The sequence below is a fragment of the Macrotis lagotis genome, chromosome 3 (genome assembly GCF_037893015.1).
Source record: "Macrotis lagotis isolate mMagLag1 chromosome 3, bilby.v1.9.chrom.fasta, whole genome shotgun sequence".
Taxonomy (NCBI): Eukaryota; Metazoa; Chordata; class Mammalia; order Peramelemorphia; family Peramelidae; genus Macrotis; species Macrotis lagotis.
Window position 1 is genome coordinate 1218484 of NC_133660.1, and position 27846 is coordinate 1246329.

Consider the following 27846-nt stretch of genomic DNA (forward strand, 5'->3'; position numbering starts at 1 on the left):
AGACAGCATCACTTATTGACCAAAAACTCATGATCATATACCCACATTTGGCAATCAAGTGATGATGAGGGTCAGAGGGGCCCCAAAAATAACTGGAGGAATTTTCTTGTTATTGAGTCACCTTTGCCATGATGGGCTTGGTCACCAAACAAGGTAAAAGAAGATCCTCTAGTTAGCAAATGATCCTACCATCTCCAGGTCACAGTTTTGGAGCATAATATACAGAACTTATAATCATTATCCCCTATGGACTCACATCAAGTTGATTAATATTGATTAAAATAAAATAGAGACCCAATTAATCATTCATCACAAATGTCTCTAACTGGCCTTTGGACTATGGATGTAAGTCGTGGGAGAAGGTCATAATGCACAATGGTTTGTAGACCTCACTAATGCTAGGATATGACTATTCTTTGTCTCCAGTCTCCAAAACAGTGGAATTTCTAGCTAACCAGGCTAGCTTTGGGAAATGGTTTCTACTTATATGATTACAATCTTGGGAAACAGCAAAGCATAGGTCAAGAGAGGGAAAATAGGTTTTCTCTAAAATAGGAATGTGGATTGAAATGCAGTCAAATAAATAGAATACTTGGTTCCCTTTTCAAATAATCCATTCATGTCTTTGAAGAAAGTCAGAGGACAATTTAAGGGGTGTGGTAAATACTTAAAGTGCCCAATGAACTAGAAATTTTCAAAAACTTGTTCTATAAGGCTTTCTTTCTTATGTAAAAATATTTAGTTGATTTAAAAAAGTCATCTTTTTGTTTAAAGTGAGCAGGAGGGGCAGCTAAGTGGAGCAGTGGATAAAGCATGGGCCCTGGAGTCAGGAGTACCTGGGTTCAAATCAGGTCTCAGACACTTAATGATTACCTAGCTGTGTGGCCTTAGGCAAGCCAGTTAACCCCATTGCCTTGCAAAAAACCTAAAAAATAAAATAAAATAAAATAAAGTGAGCAGGAAAGTGTGAATTTGTCTATTGTGAACCTGGTGAAGCTTCAATGATCACTCAAGATACTCAGCTCACAACTAAGTATAGGCAAAACATCTAAGTAGCCCCTTTTATACCTGAAATGTAAACCTACATCAATATAGTGGTGAGGAATATGTCAAATTACTGTTAAAGAATGATCAAATTGTTTGTCAATAGTCTCATTTTTCATGTATAGAAGATAACTAAAGAAAAAGAAGATTTTTTTAAGTGTAAAAGATAATTATTAACTACAGTATAATGTCTGTAGTTAACCATCTTGGGAACTGCTGAAAAGATTTAGCATCATAAATATGAAGCAGGTTGATTTTTGTAGTGCAGTCACATGCAAATATAAAAATATGAATAAGACAACAAGTATTTTAAAGCCTAGTGTGTGTTAAATGCAACATATGAATATATCTTTAAGCTCAATTTGCAATGTACTTCTGCCATGACTTCCTAAATGGCAAATGTGATTTTTTATTTTTCTGGGAAAAACTAACTTAAAAGAAAGACTATTTGCCTTGAGATTTTTTTTCTGTTATTGGAGGACTTTTCCTGTTTTTAAAAGCACTCAAAATAGATTAAAGGATTTGTCAATTTAAACTTCATTTGAAGGGTCTCATGATAGGTAACTAGAGCAAATATTATTTTGTGTAACTTCAGATACTTAATATTTCAGATTCTAAGTCTCTTTTTCCCTTTAATCACAACTTTTTCTTTCCCTCCCTTCTTCTCTGCATCTCTGTCTCTCTGCCTCTCTCTCTCTGTCTCTCTCTCTCTGTCTCTCTCTCTCTCTCTGTCTCTTTCACACACACACACACACACACACACACACACACACACACAGACATTCTCCTTCTTAAACAAAAATTATGCTTTTCTTTCCCTTTAATTTTTTTTGTTTAACTTATTAAATTTATATATATATATATATAATCTAATGTTTATGACTTTACATTATTGACTTGATATTAGGACAATTTATTTCATTTTTTATGCTATTTCAAAAAATGGACAAAATATGTGGCAATGTAAGAATAAATGAAATCTCACTTACAGATGGTTGAATACTTTTTGCCTAGTGAATATATATTAAGAATTTATTGGATATATATATATATGGATGTGTGTGCATATTTGTATATCACATACACCACACATTTAAATACATTCATGTAAATATATATTTCACAAACACATACATAAGTGTGTGTGTGTGTATGTGTGTGTGTTTGTGTGTGTAAGGGCAATAGATAGGACCAGTACCTCTTGTCTGAGGACTTCTGAGCCCTTTTTAGAGCTGCTTTCAACTTTTATTGTTCACCTGATTCAACTTACTCTGGACGGTGCCTCAAAGAAACTACAGCATAGGAAGTGGTCAAATGTTTTGGCAGATTGACCAATCCAGGTTGAGCTTAACAGAAGGGTCTCAAACCATTTGGTGAGTTAGGGAGTTGTCTACCTCAAGCATGGGAAGACTTCCCCAGTGGAATGGGTAAGTGAGAACAACCCATGTCCAACAGCCATGAAGGTAATTGAAGCAGATGGGGCGCTTAAAACTTGGTTAGACATCAGAGATGCCGATGTCATTCATTGCATCCTGAGACTTCACCAGTCTTCTTGACTTTTATCTTGCTAGTGGATGATGAGAGAAGTCATTAATTTCCCACAATTCTGCTTCACTTAAATCTAATTTATACACGAACAAAAAGATAACACTTATATTTTATGATTTTTACCTACAGTTAAGTAATAAGCAGCAGGTATGGCTTCACTGGGAGCTGTGGTCATAACTCTGAACACAGGTGGCGCTGGCCATAGAGTTGTTTTCTCACTGCACTGCTCTAAATCATGATCAGCCTTGAGAAGTAGTGAGTTCAATCTGCTTGGATGTGTTTAAACCAAATCTGGATATGTTTATGGGGATATATGCTGCAGAAGGGGTTGTTTTTCAGATATGGGTTAGAATTATATCCTTGTACTTAAAAGAAATACCTCATGTAGTGTAACTGTAAGTAAATATTAACTAATTGGGTGGTAAGCTACTAAATCTAAAACTCTATTTTTCTGTAAATAAAATAACTATCTAGGATTATGTGGATCATAAGTATACAATATCTAGCTATCTATTAATTTAAATATGATAGTTTTATGTAGATATTTAGAATAATGTAAACCACCAAAGAGGTCCTAAAAGTCATAGTTTTTCTTTAATTATCATCTTCCTGTGTCATCACTAAAGATTCCCAAGCATGTAACTTGGAAAAGTTGTTCTTCTAAGTCAATTCCTTAAAATTCTTATCTTAGTCTTGGCTACCCAACAAGGATGAGAAAATATAGTTTAAGGTTAAAGTTTTTCACATTTTCTAGCAAAATTTTTTCTGTTTATGTAGTGATGGATATTTGATGAATTGGTATTTTAAAATAGACTCTTTCATTAATTCTTCCAAGTAGAATTTATTAAATGACCAGTTAATGAATATGTTTTTAAAGAGTCCATAGAGATGATATATGTATATAAATCTGTACATGCATGTTAATAGAGAAGATAATTGAATAAAATTATGCTATTTATTAGAAAATCATTTTTTTCTTTTTACTATTCTAGTAACCCATAAGAAGTTGAAAATATTTTTAACTTAGCAAATGATCCTGTGGATATTACCAAAATAAGAAACAAAAAATGTTCGACTTATCCTTTCCACTTCATTAAATGCAATCTGTAATGAATCTCATGCAAAGCAATTTGTTCAGGTGGAAGCTCTTGGTGCTATCCTGCTCTACCTAATAGGTCAGAATCCACAGTGTCAAGGAAAATCAATGCTAATAGATGACCTAAGTAATATTAATTGAGTATGAAAATGTTCCAGATATTCTGTTTGGACAAGAGTTCAGTGAAGAGCTGTATTTTTTTTCCTTCTCTTAAAGTGAAACTATGCTTTATTACCTTGTCCTCACTTTCTCCTTTCTCAATCAACTGATGTCAAAGTATTAATAAATAAGAATGAATAATGAAAGGTAGAGGCAATTTAAAAAAAAGATATCTGAGGTCACTCAGTCCATTTTATGCTGAATCAAACTAAGCCTGAAGGAGTCATTTTCGTGTCTGCTGATTGAGATTCATTATAAAGATCTCTCCTTTCTGTCCTAGAAACAATAATGCATTCTACTGACTTGTACCAGTGTGGCAGCTGGGACTACTTTTCTGAAATGATATTTATTCACTGTTGGGTTATAATCAAGCAACCAAACTTGTAGGAGCTGATTCTGTAGGTCTTAGTTCAGCTTGTTAGATTCTTGTTCACAAAATCAGTTTACTTGGAAGTCATTGCAATTGGTAAGTGTCTGATTAAGGAAAGGGCAAAAAGATGTGGAATATCTTATCTTAACATGGGGCTCAAATCTCAAAATCTTGGGAAATGTGCTTTTTTTGCAAGTTTAACTTTTTATTCTGTGGTAAAGGATTTGGTTTGTATTTTGGTTCTGTTCTTTATCTTTGTTCATACATAAATATCATGCATGTAAAGTGACATTTCCTTATATAAACATTTACTGGACTGGAAGATGGGAGGAGCAAGGGGAATAAATAGATATGATTGTGCCATTTCTTTATGCTGCAACAGAAAAGGAGTATGATCTCATATCATGATTACAATGTGGTAAAATGAAGGAGCACTAATGTTACCTAGACTGTTTCCTTATGTAGAAAAGGAAAAAGTTAGAGCAGATGGGCTCTGATGGTTTTTGCCATTCTAGATGTATAATCTTTTGTGTTTTTATATTATCTTCCAATAATCAAAATTACCCAGCATGAGAATTCATCTTCACTCCTTTGTTACCATGGCTTGTCAACAGTGCTTAAGGAATTCATCATTTGTTAAGTTTCCATCTTTAAAAACATTTTCTGAACTTGAGGCTCAGCTTTTTTCCCCCCATCCAGATATGTAAGGACTTACACAGAAGAATTGGAGTGGGAAAATAGCTTAAAGACAATCTAGTTAAACATAGATTCTTACTTTATAGCTGAAGTAGAAGAAACCAGACAGATGAAATGCCCCATTTATGGCCACAAAGGTATTTAATGTCTGTTGTTCTTGCAATAGAGTAGTGAAAGCAATAATGAAAGGAATGAAATATCCACACTACCATGACAGAAGGTACTGTTGCTGAAGCTGCTACTGTCCCCTATCTGAGATTTCTTCTGATGTACCTCCAGTCCACCAAAGACTCTCTCTATAGTGTTTTTAAATGAATTCTCAGTCCACAGGACTTCCAATCAGTTCCTTTTCCCCTTTCCCATTGATCATGCTTTGTCAGGTTCCAAATAGGGATTTCTCCTACCATCCACTAACTTTAGTCATATCCACATAATTCTGAACAAAACTAGAGGGAAAATCACTAAACTTGGGTAATAAGGCTCACTATAAATTTATGTTTCATAATGTAAACTGGGCCCCCACTGACACCAGGTACCTCCTTTAATGTATTTATTTTCTTGTTCACCATAGCAACTTTTTAAAAAATATTAGAGTCAGCTAGGCGGCAGAGTGGATAACAGATGCAGATAGAGTCAGGAAATCCTCTGTTTAAATCCAGCCTCAAATGCATACTAGCCGTATGATCCTGAGGAAGTCACTTAGCCCCTATTTGCCTCAGTTTTCTCAATTATAACATGGGGATAATAAGAGCACCTATCTTTTAGGGTTGTTGGGAGGATCATATGAGATGTTATCTGTAAAGTGCTTAGCAAAGTGCTTGGCACTATATAAAGCTAGGTACTATAGAAATATTTATTCCTTTTCCTACCTCTCCCTTCTCCTTTACTAGCAAGTGATCTTTTGTATTTAAGAAAAAAGAAAGAAATGGAAAAAAGCAAAACCAACAAACATAGCAAACATTCTTGACAGTTTTTGTAATATTCAACACATATATACCTCCAATTCTGTAAAGTCTATATTTTGGTTTATCCTTGAGACTAACTTAGTTATTATAATTATATGATATTCAGTTTTCTTTTTTCTTTCCTTCTTTATTTCATTGTTTCTGTTCTTTTCCAATCCATCAAAATAGGCATGATATAGATTGTCTTTATGGTTCTAATTTAATTATTTTGACATTAGTTTAAATAAATCTTCCCACACATTTCAGAATTTTGGCTCTGTTTCTTATCGTACGATTATAATCCAAGATATTCATCTATTGCAATGTATTTCAGCTATTGTCCTATATTTGCATACTAAAGGCTACTTCCACATATATCATAGGTATGTCATCATATGACTTGTAGGGAAGAAGAACAGAAATCTTTTTTCTAAGGAAGACTGCAGTTCCTGACTGGAAAGGAAGAAGTTGGCACCAGAAGTTTCAGTTCCTCTGATCTTCTCTCCTCAGAGATGCAGGATACCAAGTTAGAATTATGTCTGTAGGCTCCCTTACTTTTTAGTTGTCTAGAGCATGTGACTTTCAGGTTCAAACTTACTTCTGATTGCTATCTCATTTTTGGAAAAAACATGACCCCACAAATTCCCAGTTCCACATTGGTCATGCCTTTGATAAATACAAAGAAACCCATGTATACAAATGGTAGCAGCACAAGAATCAGAAAAGAGGGACCTAAGAAAATGCATACCAGGCTATACAGAATGAAGAATGGAGATCTCTAATTCCTGATGACTACTTCTTTCTAGAATCTTAATCAGTAGCAACCTTAAGTGCATTTGACATCTTCCAACTTCTGAAGCTAGGAGTCAGAAGCACTCAAAATCTGAAGAGATTCATGTTGATTAAGACAGAAGAAATCTCCTCCCTCTCACTCCTGTCTACTCCTCTGATGCAAATGATCTCCATAATATGGGGAGAGTCCCAGACTTTGGGACTGGAGCTACATGGATGTCCCCTTTGCTTTCAGTTCTTGGCCACCACAACAAAGTTCTATTTGAACATGTTCGTGCATGTAGGAGTTTTAGGAACATTTCTGAACAATAACTTCACAAACCTGGCAAATTCTGAGTATAGAAATCCTGTATTTTATGCTCCATGGGATAAAGTTGTAGAGCCACCAATAAAATGTTTCTCAGCTGCAAATCAAACTGATGTGTAGGTATTCATTTTGGACAACTATAATTCTGCCCTTTCAGATGTGCTTTCACAAACTGATAGGACCGTCATTGGTGACATCTCCAAAAACAGATCAGAGGTAATATTCCACCTCTGAGGAAAGAAAAATCAATTTGGAATATGTTGGTCCTGTGCCAATGGCTAGCATCTCTCATCATTTTCAACTATCCACCATCAAAGTTCCATAGCTGAACTCTCTTACAATATCAATATTTCTTTCTCTGAGTACAGACTAGAGATAGCTCCTTCAATATTCTTTATAGTACTGAATGATTGAGCTGTTCTTTTCTATACTTGACATAGTTGGCAGGGATGATAAACTCTCTTTTCACTTGTTCAAACACACTGTGTGAAAACTAGTAAAGTACTGCTTTCCCTGTGATGACCAAATAAAGCAAGTAGCACAGAGATCTTGCTGTGTTCTGTAACAAAATATCAAATACGAAGAAGATGAAGGCTAGTAAAATTTTATCTGTGGCGCCTTTGATTCATCTATATTTTAAAACTACTGAAATATTCTACACATCTAGAATTTTCAATTATAATGTTTGTTCAATTTATTAAATATACTGCCCTTTGTTATAGTGTTATTAACTGGAATTTAGAACAAAATAAGCCAAATTTGAAGGTTATAGAATTGTCATTATGTTTCTCATCTGCAATGCTTGTCAAAATATTCTGTACAGCTTTTCTGATTAGTTTCCATTTTCTAGTAAGTACTTAGTATTAGAAAGTAAATATTTAACATTTATTAAGAAATACTTTCTTCTTGATTTGTCCTTTTAATTACTCTTGTTTGAATTGGAAAATTTAAGAAATATTTTAATTTTGTGATGAATTATACATAATTGTGACAAATATACAACCTATATAAAATATGGCTATAAGATCACATCTCCAGTGTCCATTGGCACCTGGTTGGAATCATCATTCCTGTCTACATCTACCAGAAAAGTTAAAATCACATTGATTCTTTTACTGGGCAGTTCTGTGCCAGCTTTTGGAGCATCTTTTATGACCCTTTTTCTTATCTAATGTGTGTCTCTAGTTTGCAGTTCAATTGCCTTAGTGCCATCTGGTACTAAGTTCAAATCATTAGGCTAGTCTACTTTCTCAATTAAATTCTTTGAAATGACATTGTTCATTGTACCCTGTTACTTCCTCAGATTTGTACACTTTTACAGTAATGTTCCCATAATTTATGCAAAGAAAGAACAATACAGAGATATATGTGATGTGTATGTTCACATATACTGGCCATAATAAGAATATTAAAAACTCATTATCTACCAGGTATCATGCTACAAAGTGAGAATACGAAAACAAAAAAATGAACACCCCCTGCCTCCAAAGGGATTACATTCTATTTTGATGAGTTGACATCTCTTACTATTGTGAAAGGATAGGGGAAGATATACAGGGATCTGAGAGAAAGAGGAGAGTAGAAGTAGAAGAACATATCAGATTACCTCCATTTCCTCAGTTAAGTAGGATGTCAAGAGATTGGAGATAAAGAAAAAAGAGATTTGGGATATTTGAGAAAAATGGATAGAGAGACAATCAAGGGGACAAAATAAGGCTTAACCCTGCAGTATTGTGTATGCATTTGTACTAAGATACAATTTACATATATGTGTGTGTGTGTGTGTGTGTGTGTGTGTGTGTGTGTGTGTTATGCCATTTTATTGGAAGTCATTCAAGAATATAAACAAAGAAGAGTATATAGGAGGTAAAATAGGGTTTAGGATTTGTTGAATGTGGATGAGGATAGGATGAGGAAGTAAGGAAATCAAAAATGGGGAATGTTTTACAGTTGAGATGGTCAGTCTGTTGAGAGGAATAAAACAACTGTAGATTTCCTAAGGGTAAAGAAAAGGTATATAAGGAGTTTGGCAGAGGAAAATAGAAAGACAGAAAACTATTATCAAAGGGGATAATTTCAAAGTTCAAGATAATGGAGGAGGCACACTTCTCTCCCTTCTTCCCTGCCTCCCCCCCCCTCTCCCTTTCCCTCCCTCCCTCACCTTCTCCCTCTCCCCCTCCTTTCTTTTTCATCTTTCCTCCTTCCCTTTCCCTCTGTCTATGTCTCTTTCTGATTTCTTGTGTCTTATCTGTCCTCTTCACTGCCTACAAATGTATATCATCCTTAAAAAATAGTAACTCTAAAGTTACTCTACCAGTCCCTTAAGATATTGTTCTTTCTATACACTTTCATCACAAAACAGCTACTAATAATTATTTAATATATTTTTGATCTGCTTAACTGAAATGTATCTCTATGGTTTGATGGGTAATTGGAAATGGCAATTATATCATTAAAGGACTGAGAGTTATAAGAACCTTATAAATTCTCTTCATGGGTTTACAAATTTAGAGACTAAGTTTAAGAATGTCAAGTTCATAAAGACATAGGTATTGACTTTATATCCCCATGTCTGACCCTGTCTGCTAAATTCTATTTTTGTACCTGATCATAATTCCTTGCTATTTGCAGAGAGGCAGAATAATGTAATGGAAAGTGCATTCACCTGTTACTTAATCTTTTGTGCAGCTTTGTCATAAAGTCAATTTGTGATCTTGAACCTAATTTCTAGACTTCATTTTTAAAGATGATAGTCTGGGGTATAAAAAGGTGATTTAAAAGGTGATTGCCATCACCTTTCTTTCTTCCCTTTTTTTTTGGGGGGGGGGGGCAGAGAATCCAGTCTTGTGATTATACTGGTAAAAGAACCATCTAGTGAAAAATCTCCCTTGCTTATTCGTACATCAATAAATATTCTGAAACTTATGTTCTTAGAATGTTGGGGACTTCCGAGATGAGACTTCAGTTCTTCCCAACTTGAATGGCAAAGATGTCTGTTAAGGTTCCATAATTCTGTAACTTCTAGAGAGTAAGTCTGTTGTACCTTTCCATAGATATCTAGATTCTTTTTCTAACATATCAGTTAAGCTTAAGGGCATCCTATGCTCTTCATGATTCTTCTCATTCCAAAGCTCTTTAACTGTTTATAGATTCTGTCTCCTCATTGCCTTCATGACTCACCACGTCCTATCATCCAACCTGAGCTTATGTTGGGGTTCTGCTTTAATTTCAGTTCTTTCAAAAAGAATGTTCCTCTAGTTATCATGGGCCAGTGAAAAGTATCAAATGATAACTGGATGAAATGTTCTTCTCTTATTTACATCCACCATTAATGAGCCCAGCACCAGGGCTAGGTCACTTCTAGTTGGGGGAAAGAGGAGAAGGGATGTGAAAAAATGAGTTCATGAACAAATCTGAGCCAAACCTTGAAGAATATATATTGACAGAGAATTAATGGGTGGGAGAGAACATACCAAAAATTTAGTGATATTGTGTACAGAGGAATGCAGTAAGCAAAACATGAAAACACTGGAGATAGTAACTAGCTTAAATTGGCTGGAATAGAAAGAACCAGAAAGGAAACACAAGGATATAGCAATAGAGAAGAGATGCAATCAGGTGCATTTAGTTTCTTTGTAAACAAAATTTTCCTTTCAATGAAAAATGTTATGACAGAGGGGCAGCTAGGTGGTGCAGTGGATAGAACACTGGCCCTGAAGTCAGGAGGACCTGAGTTCAAATGTGACCTCAGACATTTAATAATTACCTAGCTATGTGACCTTGGGCAAGCCTTGCCAAAAAAGCCCCCCTGCCAAAAAATTGATGACAGTGGTCTCCACTTTACTAGTGATATTCAATTAGAGGATGAATTTCCACTTGTGGGGAATGTTATCGAGGGGATTTCTGTTCATATGTAGGTTTAAATAAATGACCTCTGATTAGAAGTCTGCAATCCTATTATCCTTTGAAGATACCCTAGTAAATTGAAGGCATATTATACAGGTCCTTGAATTCTAGGTTTAAGAGTTTGTATTTTTTTCAATATATTTTAGGGAATCATTGATAGCATTTGAGCAGGGCAAAATAACAAATTAGAAATGTGGTGGAAGAAAGGATTAAAGAAGAAGGATGTCAAGAGGGAAGAACAATCAATGCTTCTTACAGTCCAGATATCAAGATGCATGATTTCGGTTTTCTGGAATATTAGGATATCCTGTTCATTAATGTTAAACAATATCGTATTTAAATCAGAACTCCCCTCACCAATATCCTGTCACATATTCCTGTGTCTTTTTTAATACAATATATCATCAAGTAATATCATTTTTATTACTATAATCTTGCTTCGCATATATTATCATTCAAAATTCATTCTTTTGGGGTAAAAACATCACTTGAACAAAAATATTTATAACAGCCCTGTTTGTGGTGGCAAAGAATTGGAAATCAAGTAAATGTCCTTCAATTGGGGAATGGCTTAGCAAACTGTGGTATATGTATGACATGGAACACTATTGTTCTATTAGAAACCAGGAGGGACGGGATTTCAGGGAAACCTGGAGGGATTTGCATGAACTGATGCTGAGTGAGATGAGCAGAACCAGAAAAACACTGTCCACCCTAACAGCAACAAGGGGGCAATGATCAAACTTGAAGGACTCACTCATGCCATCAGTGCAACAATTGGGAACAATTTTGGGCTGTCTGCAAAGGAGAGTGCCATAGGTATGCAGATAAGGAGATGTGGAATTTGAACAAAGTTCAAGGACTATTAGCTTTAATTTAGGGGAAAAAACCAGATATCTTATTGTCTGCTCTTGCTATCTGTTAGACTTTTTGTCTCTTCCTTAAGGATGTTATTTCTCTCTCATCACACTCAATTTGCATCAATGTATACAACATGGAAACAAGATAAAGACTGACAGATTACTTTCCATGGGTGGGGGTGGGGGGAAGGAAGTAAGATTGGTGGGGGGGGAATTGTAAAACTCAAACAATATCTTTAATAAAACAAATCCATTCTTTTTGCTGGAAGTAGAGGTGGTAAACTGAATAGAGTACTATTTCTGAAATCATGAAGATCTGAATTCAAAGTAGTCCTCAGATACTTACAGTGTGATCCAAGGAAAGTCACAACTTTTCCCTTCCCATGTTTATTACAAATGTAAAATGGAAATAATAACCATCATTTAAAATAAATAACTGCAGGGTTGTTCTGAGGAGCAAATGTGGTATTATTTGTAAAAACACTACAATGTCTGACACAAGGCAGGCACTCTCTGTTCTCTTCCCCAATTTAAAAGGGAAAAAAATCTAATTTAGTTATTTAATTAAACTAATTAAGTAATTTAATTGAGAGAAATTAAAATTATACCATTTCATCAATAACTAATTATTAATCTGTGTTCCATTCTTTTCCTTATTTTATAAAGTTCCCGCTCCTGACAAGGTCAGACAATTTTAGAAGGGTATGCAAGTAAGGTAATATTTCTCACAGTCCAAAGGAATCTATCTATGTGGCCAGGCACTTTTACTTTTTTGTCTACTGTCAACAAAAGCCAGTCTCAGTTGGGATGTTATTTTAGTTTTACTCCATAAAAATTAATTAGAAATATCTAACATTTTAAAAACAAAATCCATATGCTCTTTCTCTTTACTATGCTACATTTTTACTTGTATTTTTATTTTTTCAGAATTCATATACATTTTAGATGAAATCTACATTAAGCATGATTTTGATAGTGTCCCTATTTTTATATTTAGCACATTAATGTTCATATATGTTAAATTATTTACTCAATATAGAGTATTTAGTGATAGACAAGATAGGAGCCAGTTCTAAATCATATTCTTACGTTTTTCTACTGTAGTATCATTGTCATGTTATAATGTTTATATTCCACTATTTCAGTTGAGCTGCTAATAATATAAGGTGAAAAAAAATTATGCTTATACATCTCCAAAATTTGCCATTTTCCTTTTTTTACAAGACATTCTAATAGGTATGAAGTAGTACTTTATAGATATTTTAATTTGATTTTTTCTAAGCAACAATCATTTAGATCATTTTTTCATATGGCTAGAGACAGCATTGATTTTCTGTTCTGAAAACTGTCCATTCATAGTCCTTTGACCATTTATCAACTGAGGAATGACTCCTAATCATATAAATTTGATGCAGTCCTTTATTATTTGATGAATTATTGTAATGCCGACTACCACTTTGTTGGTTATATATTCTGCCCTTATCTGTTGATCTCCATGCTTTCCAATTTTGCTTAGGTTATTATCCTTTATATCTAAATCATGTACCCATTTTGACTTTATCTCAGTGTATTATGTGAGATATTGGTGTATACTCAGTTTTTGCTTAATTTCTTCCAAGTTTTCCTAGCTATTTTTGTCACTTAGTGATATCTTGACTCAAAAGGTTGTGTATTTGATTTTGTCAAGCACTACATTGCTCTGGTCATTTACTACTGTTTAATGTGTACTTAATCTGTTTCACTGATCCACAGTTCTATTTCTTAGCCAATACCAGATTGTTTTGATTATTGTCACTTTGTAATACAGTCTGAAATCTGGTGTTCCTAAGCTACTTTCCTTCACATTTTTTGAAAATAATTTGCTTGATATTCTTGATCTTTTGCCTTTCTAAATTAATATTTTCTTATTTTTCTAACTATAAAATAATTTTGATAGTTTTTTATGGCACTGAAAAGTAAATTAAATTAGAGAGAATTGTCATTTTTATTATATTGACTCATTTTACCTATAAGAAATTAATATTTTTCTAATTTATTTGCATGAAAAATGTTTTATAATCGTGTTCATACCGTTCTTGAGTTTGTCTTGTCAAGTAGATTCTCAAGTATTTTTATTTTTTGTAACTTATTTCACTTGAAATTTCTATTTTCATTTGGCTTTTTTGGTAACATATAAATGCTGATGATCTATAGGGTTTTGTTTTATTTTTTTGTTTCTTGGCTAAAGTTGTAAATTATTTCAATTAGATTTTTAGCTGATTCTTTAGGATTCTCTATGTATACTACTGTATTATCTGTGAATAATAATGGCAGGTTTGTTTCCTCATTGACTATTTTATATTCCTTCAAATTCTTTTTCTTCTCTTATTGCTGAAACTAACAGTTCTAGAATTATATTGAATAATAATAATAATAATTATAATGGGTGTCTTTGCATCACCCCAACCTTATTATAAAGAATTAAAAATAATGCTTAATGATGATTTTAGATAAGTACTGCTTATCATTTTAAGGAAAGCTCCATTCATTTCCTATATGATCTAGTGGTTTTTTGTTTGTTTTAAAATAGGAATTAGAGTTGCCTTTTGTCAAAAACTGTTTTCTTTATCTGTTGAGATAATCATCATTATTTTCTTGTATTTTTAATTGATGTGGTCAATTATGCTGATAGTTTTCTTAATATTGGTACAACCCCAGAATTCATGGTATAAATACCACCTCATCATAGTATATGATTTTTGTGATATATTGCTGTAATCCCTTTGCTATTATTCAATTTAATTTTTGTGTCAGTATTCAAGAGGGTAATTCATCTCTATCTTTTTCTATTCTTACTCTTCCTGGTTTAGTCATCAGCACCATATTTGCATGATAAAAGGAATTTGGTAGGACTAATTCTTTGCCAGTTTCTTCAAGTAATTTACATAGTCTTAGAATTAATTGTTTTTCAAAAGTTTAGTAGAATTTACTTGTAAATCCCTCTGGCCCTAGTCCTCTACCCCCCAGGGAACTAATTTATGTCTTGTTCAATTTCTTTTCCTGAGATTGAGATTTAAGTATTCTTCCTCATATGGCTCTTTAAAAAATTAAGAAGCATTTTAAATATGATTTTTAGGTTGAAATATTTGCATTCTCACTCCAATTGAGGTTCAATGATGACTGAAAATATTTGACTGGGCCAGCTGGGTGGCACAGTAAATAGAACACAGGCCATGGAGTCAGGAGGACCCAAATTCAAATCCAAGCTCAGATATTTGCACTTAATACCTGTGAGACCATGGGCAAGTCACTTAACCCCAATTACCTCACACAAAAAAGAAAACAAAACAAAACAATAAAAAAATGAGAAAATATTGTCCATAAAGTTATGCTTTTTTCCAAATGATAACCATAGCTTCTCTTAGAAATGAACTCTTCATAAATGAAGTTTTCATTAAAGAGCAACAAGAATAACTTTTTGCCTGCTATGTTTCAGGCACTCTTGTTTCATTTGATTTGTACATTGTGAGATAAATGCTCTTATTAGCCATATTTTACAGTTAAGGAATCAGAGGTAAACAAACTTTAAACAAACAGCTATTAAATAGAGAGGTCTGCTTCAAATTCGCATCTTCCTAACTTGAGATTCAGTTCTCTGTCCGTTAAATTGTCTGGCTACTGTAAGTCTTATTGGGAGTCAACCCTACTATATAATCTGTTCTTATGTTAGGTTTCTCCTAAGAAATAGAGGACTTAGGAAAGTAAGATTAGGAAAATTTTATATATAATATGTGATCATAATTCATCAAAAAAATGAAAACCTTAACTACCTCAGGCATTATAATGGCTCTGGGAAAATGTTTGTGTGTGTGTGTGTGTGTGTGTGTGTGTGTGTGTGTGTGTGTGTGTGTGTGTGTGTATGTGTGTGTGCACGTGTTTGCTTTGGTTTTTGTCTATTCTCTTTCTTTTTTATGGAAAGGCAATGGGATTAGATGAATTGTTCATGGTTACACAGGTAGGTAATTATTAAGTTTCTGAGTTCAGATTTGTACTCAGGTCCTCCTGACTCCAGGGTCAGTGCTCTATCTACTATGACACCTAGCTGCCCCAATTGATTCTCATTATAGTGTCTTTCCCCTAAAAGTCACTAAAATGGATTTTTGGTGAATTGAAGAGCTATTGCCCATGGAGTTTTTTTTTTTTTAGTACCTCATAATCTACCCTTATTCAAGTCTTTCTAAAGCTGCTCATGCTTAATGTGTTAGTATTTAGCCTATGATAAATATATACAAGCAGAGAGTGTTGCTCTAGCCTCTTCTTACCCCAACAGTGTGATCAGGAGCCAGCTCTCCAATAATTTGGTTGGGTTTGTTCATAAGATCTGCTTCATTAACTGTCAAGGATCTTGGTTGGATTCAATAAATTAGGAGAACTTTTCCTCCCTTAGAAATCTGGCTTAAATGAGAATAGATATAATGCATTTGTAGTGGGCCTGAATGATATTATTTTATAGCTCTCTCCAGAAAACACACAGAACGTAAAAATGGAGAAAGCAAATATAATAGAGGTGTCTCAGAGTTGAAGATAAGCAAGATTTCTAAAGCTAATGAAAACACTGAATTAAAAAATAGACTCCAGGTCAAGCTGAAAAGGTCCTGCTGAAGAGACAGAACAGGAAACATTTTAATGCTCAGTCCCTATGAACATGCTCTCCCCCCCAAGAAAATAATCATTTTTCACATATCATGTGACAGTCCTTTTTTTCTTTGACTCTTGTAAAATATGTGTTACATTAGAAAATTTTCATATGTAGGGAAAATTAAATATATATGAAAATATTGGATATCTATATATTTCTAATTTTAAAAGACTGCCTTAGAATTGATTTTGTATAATTGTATTTCTGTGATACAAAAATAAACTGTAAATACATTTAAATCTGTCATATATCATCAGTTACCTACATGCTGCCAAATAAACTGGGTTTTTTTAGTTTTTTCAAGGCAATGAGATTAAGTGACTTGCCCAAGGTCACACAGATAAGTAATTGTTAAGTGTTTGAGGTCAAATTTAAATTTGGATGCTCCTGACCTCAGGGTCAGTGCTCTATCCACAGCACCACTCTATTATAACTGATTGTTTTGGCATTGTGATCATCATGAAAATTATAACAAAAATCTCATTAATCCCAGAATGAAAAACAAAATTAAAAAGTGATATAAAAAATTGATGGCTATATCTGACCTAAATTTTTATGAATTTTATCATTCTTCCTTCAAAGTAAAGGAGAAGGGGAAAGAAGGTCAGAGTTGCAGGAAGCCTTACAAAGACTAGCCATTTTGTTTATTCATTTTCAACTCTGCTGAGTAGAATGTTAATAAAAGAAAGATAATGATTTTGTCTGATTTTAAACCAGAAAAAATTACAAGCTCATAACTCAATTGAGGAAACATCCATAAAATACTAGAGAAGATCATTAAAACTAAAAAAGAAAATATTTATAGGAGATAAAATTGCTCTCAGTAGGGGGGAAGTCAAGGTTAGTGCAATATGAGGAGGAAAGCAGTAAAATACTGGATCTAGAGGACAGTCAGTTTCTTTATTAAATTGTCCCAACTTTGCAATTATATAACTTCCTCTTAGTCTTAGCTAATACCAAACATACTTTGATCATGTCTATGACTTGTGCAGGAAGATCAAGCCTCTAAGAAGTTTGACACTGAAAAATATGGATTTAATAAGTTTTTTTGTACCTCTTATTCATTCATTCCAGTAATGGTACAGCTTAGGCCCACTATTGCAAACACAATGTTTGTTTTGTTTATGGATTTCCATTCTGTCTGGGTTTGGTCCTAATCTGATAGGTAGTTGTGTCCATAGCAATGTAAATTAAACTTCAGTTCTCCTTTTAATTGGATTTAATGACAATATAACACAATGCCTAAATTAAGTGTTAAACTTAAAGAACCCTTCAAATTATTCTACTAGCATGTGAAATTTAGAATTTTAGAAATATAGAATTTAGAAATTAGAATTTCTTTATGCAGGATTTGCAGAGAAATCATTCTTAGTATGGAGATTGTCAGACCCCCCCCCCCAACGTTTAATTTGTCTTTGAAATAATTTCTCCAGACATCTGAATAATTGTTAAATAATTTCAGTAGATTATAGCTTTGGACTCGGAAGGGATAATTGGTCTCATTTTATAGCTGGCCATGACATGGCACCGAAAGGTTCAGTGACTAGTCCAAGGTCACGCAGCAGCCAGAGTTTGATTACAATACTACATGCCAGATAAAGATATTTATATCTGAATATTCTCACCCCATTCATCCTGCATACTGAAACTAGATTAATGTTCCTCCAAATCCTCTGTCATTAAGTAATACTTCTGGCCCCAAATATTTAATGACTTATAGAATAAAGATAGAATTCACCTCCTGAATTGTGTGACCATAGATGTGCCATGAATGTGACAATGACCAAATCATATTACCAACCTGAACTTCTAAAATGAAAGGTGGTAACTGAATCTCCCACCTCACAGGCTTGCTGTTAAGTCTCAAAGGAGATAATATTTTAATTAAAGTGGTTTTAGTGTTTTTTCAATTACATAATATGTAAGTTTTGAATTTCAAATTCTCTCCCTCCTTATTGAGCAGGAAAGCAATTAGACATATGTTATATGTATTCAGTAAAGCAAAACAAATTTCCATATGAACCATGTTCTGAAAGAAAACAGATGATAAAACAAAACCCACCAAAAAGATCAAACATCATATATTTTCATTCAGACTCCATCATTTTACTAGAATTGGACAGAAATTTTTACGAAAAGAAAGGAGATAATTCTTGCAAAGTACTTGTCAAACATCAAGGAGTTTTCTAAATGTTAGTGGTAATGATGAAAATGAGGATGAGGATGATGATGATGATGATGATAGGCAGCTAATACAAACTGTAGCCCACTCATCTTTTCCTCAGTTTTTTTTCCTCATGATCTCCAGTACAAACTCTCTTTTGTAATGAGATCTGATTATTGTTGTCTGTCTTTGTGAATAAAGTACTGACAAAAACTGGTGATTGATTTAACACAGTAGGGTGTTGATAAGAATGAGTCAAATATGCTTCAGGTTTTAACATGGATGACAGGAAGAATTGTAATGTCACTAAGAGAATTAGAGAAGCCAGAGGAAGAAAAAAGAAAGGGAGAAGATTTGGAAGATTTATTTATCTTTTATAAATGTATTTTTTAAAAGTACTATTATATAAAACACATGTTATGTATAAGTCAATAGGTTCTGAAGATAAAATGACTAAAGAAAAATAGACTCTGCCTTCAAGAGACTTATCCTAAAAATATTTAATATTTAACAAGTAGGTATAAAAATAAAAAGTATTTTGAAAGGAGAAAATTAACTAGTAGAGAAATTAATAAAAGTAAGAAATGATATCTAAAGTAATATAGTACAGAAAAATGGAACTGACTGACTTTCCAGAGATATGGAAAGTTGGAATGGCACGTGAATTTCAGGACATAATGATTAGTTTGATATGAACAGAGTAGAAGAAATAAATCTGCAAAATCATCCTATATCTGATTATGTATTTGCAGGTGACAATGGGATACTCATTTGGAAATTTCTAGCAAGCATCATAGATGAATTGCAAGGAAACCTTGAACTTAGAGAACAAAAAAATATATTGCTTTTTTCACTTCTCTGTAATTGAAAATGAGCATTTCTTTCAATTATTTAAAAACATTACTTTGTGGAAAACAGGTTTGAGTAGAATCCCCCAAAAGTGGTTGACACATAAAAGGTTAAGAACATGTCGATTAAAATATAACTAGAAGATTCAGGTTAAAAATGTTTTGGGAGAGGTGATTTGAGGAAGGAGGAAGGAAAAGGCATTTATCAAAAAGCTATTATGGAAACCTCCTACTCACTAGGCACTGTGCTAAGAAATTTAGAAATATTCTCTCTATGGAAGACTAAGAGCAGATGAGTTCTCAAGAGTTTGAACAGAGAAAGAATAAGGAAGAGGCAACCTTACAAGTTGAAAGTGAGCATTTGCTTCAGAAGGAGAAAATTGATTCTTATTTCTTTTTTAACTTTTAATTATTCGTTTTTTTCTCTTTACCACAACAGTCTTGCAAAAGTAAATAAAATCTCCCCTATATATGTTTGTGTCTATGTGTGTTGTATATGTTCATACATACTAATATATATGTGTGTGTGTACATGTGTTCATATTTGGAAACTATATAGGACTGATTTTTCACAAGGCTTTGTTATAACTTTTATCAAAACAATGTGATAGAAAATCAAATTAAGGGATTTGAATAATCAAATCAGTTGACCTACTTAGAAATAACCAATAGCTGAAAAATGTTCACTTCATTTTTCAATAAGTAGGCAGAAAAAAATAAGTAGGCAGAATCTTTGGGTTTCTGAACAAGTTGCTTCTTTGCTTATCGCATGTCACTAAATATCCTGAGTACCTTGGCAGCTCACAGATGTCATCCTTTGATATAGCCTTAATCACTACTTGGGGAATGCCTCATTAAAGGTGTTGACCTATGTGTTGCTCCAGCCTATTTTTGTTGTGCTTTGTGATGACCTAAATAGAATTCTACACACACTCAGGGATACCTTATCATCAGACTTTTCTCTCTCCGATTCCATTGCCCCAGTTAGCACAGGACAGAAATATTCTTAGGGTCATACTCCTTTTCGAAAATCAAATTTTAGAACAATCATAGTGTTGCTTGTTTATGTGTTTTGCTTTCAGACTTCCTTTTAGCATCCTTGCAGTCAAACTTTTGAAAAGTTTATTTAGAAATCATTGGTTACCCAGAGAGTTTTCTTATTTCTAATTCTATCTCTGCATAATCTTTTTCTGTCATCTTCTTTTATGAAGTGAAATTAGAAACTATCATTTAAAGAAGCACATTAAGCATCTAAGTGAAAATAAGTATTATGCAAATGTAAGGATGGTAAAAAAAAATTTCCAGAAATCTTAGAGATGTTGAATTATCTATAAAAAAGGCAACTGGACCATATTGTTCAAAAATTTTAGAAAAAATATGTGAATATAAACCACTGAATCTTGATTTATAGATGGAAATATACATATATACAGATATGCATCAGAAGATAAATCATATCAGTAGTCAAATCTGAATGAAGAATTATTTATTAAGCACCTCTTATATACTAAATATTGTGCTCTATGACAGAATGTCATACAGCAATGAGACAATCCCTGTATTTAAAATATGGACATTGTATTAGGAGAATGTGACACAAATAGGATAAGGAACTCGAGGAAGGAATTTTGATTATTGTCCTAAGAAAAGAAGGTAGAGGTAAAAGCTAATTGTGGGAGCATGGAGCAGAAGTGGCTAGTGGCAAGATGTTTGAGTAGGCAGGTCATGGTTTCAGTGTGTGTGACTAATAAGATGAAGCCCTAGGTCATTCAGGGTTTAGTGGCAGGTGTGTGTGTGTGTGTGTGTGTGTGTGTGTGTGTGTGTGTGTGTAAAATGAATAAGGGTGAATTTTCTCTGATTTAATTAGAAATTAGGATATCTTAATCACAGTGCCAAAGCTGAGTGTCTCAGATCTCTTAGGTTTGAAAAGCAGGTTAGATTCATTGTGAGAAAAAGGAGTAATGCAATGCCAATGCAGTGCCAATATGTCAGCATTTATTTCAGAAGAAGAAAATTGATTCATATTCTTTTTTTAATGTTTAATTATTCATTTTTTCTCATTACATTAATTATTCATTTTCTCATTACAACAGTCTGGTTGTAAAAGTAAATAAAATCTCCCCTCTCCCACACAAAGATAGAGAAACCTCAAGAAAAATAAAGCGAAAGAAAAGAAGAGTGCTTTAGTCTGTATTCAGATACCATCAGCTCTGTCTTTGGGATGGATAGCATTCTTTATCATAAGTCCATCAGAGAAATTGCTTCAATTTTTCCCCCCACAGTTGCTATTGCTAGTTGTGTTTTCCTCTATCCTATCCTTTCACTCCCTCATTTATTATATTCTCTCTCCTTTCATCCTATCTCTCTTCAAAAGTGCATTGTATCTGACTACCCTCTCTCATGATCTTCCCTCTCATATATATATATATGTGTGTGTGTGTGTGTGTGTGTGTGCACATACACACACACACGCACACCCCTCCTAGTACCTACATACCTTCCCTCCCCTTGTTCCCTTTCTCCCATTCCTTTTCTCTCCTATTTTTCTCAAGGGTAAGATAGATTTCTATACCCACTTGAGTGTATATGTTATTTCCTCTCTGAGCCAATTCTGATGAGAATGAAGGCTCACTCATCCACCCTCACCTTCCCCCATTCCACTCCATTGCAAAAGCTTTTTCTTGCCTCTTTTATATAAAATAACTTGGCCCATTTTACCTCTCCTTTCCCTGTCTCCCAGTACATTCCTTTCTTGCCCATTAACTTCATCTTTATATTATATTTTACCTTCATATTCAACTCTCTCCTGTGATTTGTCTATATATAAATAACTGCCCCAATAAATGAGAAGGTTCATATGAGTTATCAGTATCATCTTCCCACATAGGAATACAAGTTCAGCAATATAAAATCCCTCATGATTTGCCCTTCCCATCCACCCTCAATTTTCTTCACCTGAGTCCCAAATTTCATCTGGTAGTTTCAACAGGAAAATTTGAAAGTCCCCTGTTCAATTGAATATCCATCTTTTCCTCTGAAAAAGGAGGCTCAGTTTTACTGGGTAGTTGATTTTTGGTTGCAGTCCCTGATCTTTTCCCTTCTGGAGTAAGATATCCCAAGCCCTACAAGCCCTTAATGTGGATGCTGCCTAAATTCTATGTCATCCTGACTGTAGTGCCACAATATTTGATGATTTCTTTCTCTGCTTGTAATATTTTTTCCTTGGCTTGGGAGTTCTGAAATTTGGCTTTAATATTCCTGGGAGCTTTTATTTGGGGGAATCTCTTTTAGGAGGTGATCGTTGGATTGCCTCAATTTCTATTTTAAACTCTTCTTCTAGTATATCAGGGTAATTTTCTTGGTCATGACTGTCAGCATTTTTTAAATTATCTCACCTGGATCTGTTTTCCAGGTTGATTGTTTTCCAGTGAAATACTTCTCATTTTCTTCTATTTTTTTCATTCCTTTGGTTTTGTTTTATTGTTTCTTGATTTCTTACAAAATGATCTACTTACCTTAGTTCCATTCTTCATTTGAAGGAATTATTTTCATCAGAGAGCATTTGTATCTACCTTATCATCTGGCCAATGATTCATTTTAAAGCATTCTTCTCCTGTTTTGGTCTGCTTTTTCCATTTGACCTAAACTGGTTTTTAAGATGTTATTTTCTTCTATATTTTTGTACCTCCTTTACCAAACTACTGATCTAGTTTTTATGATTTTCCCACATCACTCTCATTTCTCTTCCCAATTTTTCCACTACCTCCCTTACTTGCTTTTATTTTTTTGTTTGTCCTTCATTCACTTTTTAAAATATTTGTTTATTTTCATCCATTTGCACATGCATATTTTCAAGTTACAAAATTTCCTTCCACCCTCGCTTCCCACCCCTCTCCCCTCAGCAGTGAACAGGTTAGCACTGTACATACATATTTTGATAAACAAGTTTACAGATTGGTATTAGTTATTTTTGATATGAGGAATTAGGTTTAAGGGAAAGAGATATATAAGAAATAATTTTTTACAGTGTTCTGGAAGGTGTATGTATGTTTTGTTTTGTTTTGTTTTTCCTTCCTCTGGTTGGGAATAACATTGTCCATAGCCGGTCTAATGCAGTTGCCCTGGCTATCTGAACTGCTCAGAGGAGCTACATCCATCAAGTTTGTTCATCTCACAATGTTGTTGTTGATGAGTACATCATTCTTTTGATTCTACTCCCTTTGTTCAACATCATATCCTGTAAATCATTCCATGCTTCTCTAATCTGACCATTTGTGGTTTCTTATGGAATAATAGTATTTATGTACCATAACTTTTTTAGCCATTCCCCAATTGAAGGGCATCCCTCAATTTCTAATTCTTTGCTACTACTAAAAGAGCAACTATGAATATTTTGGAACATGTAGGACTTTTCCTTTTTTATATAACTTTTTTTTTAGGTTTTTGCAAGGCAAACAGGGTTAAGTGGCTTGCCCAAGGCCACACAGCTAGGTAATTATTAAGTGTCTGAGACTGGATTTGAACCTAGGGCCGGTGCTTTATCCACTATGCCACCTAGACGCCCCTTATAACTTCTTCCAATAGAGAACTAGAATTGGAATTGCTGGGTCAAAGGGTATGAACCATTTTATTGCTCTTTGGGCATAGTTCCATATTGTTCTCCATATAGTTTGGATCCATTCACAACTCTACCAGCAGTGCATCAATGCCCCAATCCTCCCAACATTGACCATTTTCCCTTTTTCTCATTGTGGCCAATCTGATGCGGGTGAGGTGATACCTCATTGTTGTTTTAACCCTTACTTGATTTTCAAAGTCTATTTTTGACCTCTTCCATAGCATGACACCAATTTGTATATTTCTTGGAGACTTTGGGTAGGGAAGCTTTGACTTTGTCATCTTCTGAGTGGGTGTTTTGATCCTCAAAGAGATCAAAGTAATTGTTTGCTATCAGATTTATTTTCTTCTGCTGTTTGCTCATTTTCCCAGATAATGACTTGGTTTTAATTTTTCACTGATTTGTGGCTCTCCTGGGTGGAGGAGGCACCATCCCAAGCTTTAGAGGGTTTTGTAGCTCTTTTTAGAGATATTCCCCTGGACCTCACTTTCTTCAAGGTCTTATTAGAGGTTCTGACTGCTATCCTGGTCTATGCTTTGGTAAGTGGATGACCTCTGCCGTGGAGCTGTGAGGAGGGTCCCCACTCCACTATGGCAGAAAATCTCCGTTTCCTAAGACTGGGATTCAAACTGCAACCAGAATCTGAGCATGGGTAAAGCCATAGAATCCTGCCTCAGGGATAGCTAGCAGGGAGACCTCTGCAATCTCCCCTGACCCCCTCACCAACTGAATGCTCTGGAAGCATCTTCCGTATGGCTCTGCAGGCTTCCTCCTTGTCCCTGGGGGTCAGGGCTGTTCTGAGGCCTGAGCTGGATTGGACTCTACACTCACTCTGGTGTGGCTGAGTTTTTCCTCTGCTTTTCCCATTTATCCTTGGCAATCCTTGGACTGAGAGGTCTGGAAACAGCCCCAGCTGCTGTGGACCCAGATACCCCCAGGCATCCAGTGGGCTGTTCTTGGATGGTTGGAACCCAGTCACTGTGGCCCCTTAAAATCCTGGTGTAACAAACCTTTTTGTAGTCCTTCCAAGTTATCTTTGACTGGAAAATTGTTTCACCTAGTTTTCTGTGGGTCCCCCCCCAATAGAATTTGATTAAAGTCAGTATTTAAAGGCATTTGTAGTGCTCTAGGGGAGAGCTTCTGTGATTCCCTGCCTTCTCTCTGCCATCATGTCTACACCCTTACCAATTGATTTATATTTTGTAAAAAAATAAGATTTTCTTCAAATATAGTAGACATAGTATATATTGTTGAATTAGTTAATGAATTAGTGAGGAAGCAATGGATTGTTATTGTATATAGCATGATGTCTTTCGGCAACATTAGACACAAAATTAAAAGAATAAAATGTGGATTTTTTTTCTTAAGGGTGTTTTTTCATCTTTTTTGATCTTCTAAGAAAATGTAAAGTCTTAAAACAGTGACTCCATTTTATGCTTAATTAGGAAATCATCAGCATGATTCAAAATATTTGAACATCTGGAAATATATTTTACTAGATGTGCTCTATTGTCTCCAGGGTTCATAACATAGCTTCAAAGCACTTTTAAAATCCCAAATTATTCTGAGTTCACGTTATAATACTGTGTTTCCATTATAATCTATTCTGAATAAAAATTAAAACTGACCATGCATTTCTACTGATTGTCAGCTTTGTAGCTTCTCTTCCCCCATTGAAAATAAGAACTGGGGGCAGCTAGGTGGCGTAGTGGATAAAGCACCGGCCCTGGAGTCAGGAGTACCTGGGTTCAGGTCCGGTCTCAGACACTTAGTGATTGCCTTGCTGTGTGGCCTTGGGCAAGCCACTTAACCCCGTTTGCCTTGCAAAAACCTAAAAAACCAAAAAAGAAAAAAACCAAACCAAAAAAAAAAAAAGAAAATAATAACTGGAATTTTTTATTAAAAAAATGTCAGTACAGAAAATCTCAGTAATAGTTCTTTGTAGATCTTTTTAGTTTTAATTTTTCTCCAGTACATGTAAAAACAGTTTTCAATATTTGTTGTTTAAGCTCCATATTCTCATATTTATTTGCTCGCCTGCTAGATATAGGTATACTTATATAGTAATGCAAAATATTTCTAAAATAGTAAGCTGTTAAAAAAAACATAGACCTTCCCCCCCCGACCAAAAATGAAACCTCAAGAAGAATGAAATTTTAAAAAGTATGCTTCAGTCTGTTTGCAAGTACCAACAATTCATAAATCCTTCGGAGTTGTCTTGAGTCATTGAATTCCTGAGAATAGCTAAGTTATTCACAGATGATCATTTTACAATATTGCTTTTACTTTGTACAGAATACCTGTCACTTTGCATCAGCTCAGGTAAGTCTGTTCAGGTTTTTCTGAGAGCATTCTGTTCATTTCTTATAGCAAAATAATATTCCTTCATAATCACATTCCATAATTTTTTTCAACCTTTTCCTTTTTTTATCTCTTTTCAGATACAGTTCTACTAGTGGTATTGATAGATCAAAGAGCATGCATGGTTTTATGGCCTTATGGGTATAGTTCTAAATTTCTGTGCAGAATATGTGAATCTGTTCACAATTCCACCAGTAATGCATTAATGTCTCCTTTTACCCACATTTCCTCCAACATATTGTTTTACTGTATTATTGTAGAGCCATATTTAAGATAACACAAGAATTAGCAGCTTGTACATTAAAGAATCAGAGGGCTTGGAATATCATATTATGGAAGGCAAAGAAGCTAGAATTACAACCAAGAATTGCCTACCCAGCAAAACTATAATCGTTCGGGGGGAAATGGATATTCAATGCAATAAAGGTCTCTCAAGCATTTTTTAAGGATGAAAAGATGTCCTTTACCAAGGATAGAAAACTGAAACATGTGAAAACTGGGTGTGAGAAATAGAAACAACCACTTAATTTCTTACTTTCTTAATATCAGTTCATGCCCCAACATAGAAGGGCAATCTCAAGGAAGGCAAATCTGTTCCTACCCACCAATCCTAATCATGAAATTATAATTCACATCCTAATCTCTCCACTCCTCTAACTCTTCCTTCCATTCCCCACCCCAGTAAAAAAGTTGGAGATCTCAAAGAACCTCTCCCACAAAGGGAGCCAGGGTCACATGGCGTCAAAACTCTTGAGAACTCATCATGTATCAACATAAGACCCCTGTGAGCTCCTCTGGTAATTTTTCTTCTATAATTACTAGTGAGTTAGGTTTCTTTACAAGTAGGAAGAAATAAGGGAAACAGAGGGCAGGAATAAGGAAGTGATCTCCAAAAATTGTCCTCATGGGACCCCAAACTGCAGAAACAATTCTGAGTGTTGACTTGGATCTGAGAAAGGGCACTATACTCAGAAGCAGCTAATCTGGAACCCTGATGCAAATCTGCAAAGGGGATGAGGTCACTGGCAAGTACTTGATGGGACCAGCTAGTGAGTGATGGCAGTGGTGGCAACTTCTTCCAATGAGGCAAATTACTGCCCAGGACAGCCTGGGAAATACTATATTGTTTCACTTGGTCCATGTAGTTGTGTTCTGGTAGTCTGCTATCTATACATCAAAGATGTTGCTGGCTGTCTTGGCAAGGATAGAAGATAGCAGATCCTGCTCATCTGTATGACTTGCTTCATTTAGGACATTGGCTGGGGATGCCCTGGGTCCAAAAGTAGCCTCCACTCCTCTAAATCCTGGTCCATTCCTCGTTGTCACTGTTATAGCAGCACCCCATGACCCAGTCCTGATGTGGGGGGCTCAGATCTAGAAAAATCTGCATCCAAAAGGATCCCTTTCTCATCATATGACCCCCTGACTGCTATCTGCAGGCTCCCACCAGGCTGT

General features: G+C 34.6%; 1 protein-coding gene and 1 pseudogene across 2 annotated transcripts in view; one reads left to right on the plus strand and one right to left on the minus strand.

Moving 5' to 3' along the window:
* GRID2 (glutamate ionotropic receptor delta type subunit 2) overlaps positions 1-27846 on the plus strand; it is a 1800826-nt gene that overhangs the window by 380497 nt on the left and 1392483 nt on the right. The gene's annotated exons all lie outside the window — the stretch shown is intronic.
* On the minus strand, positions 27294-27736 carry LOC141515940 (ragulator complex protein LAMTOR1 pseudogene; annotated as a pseudogene).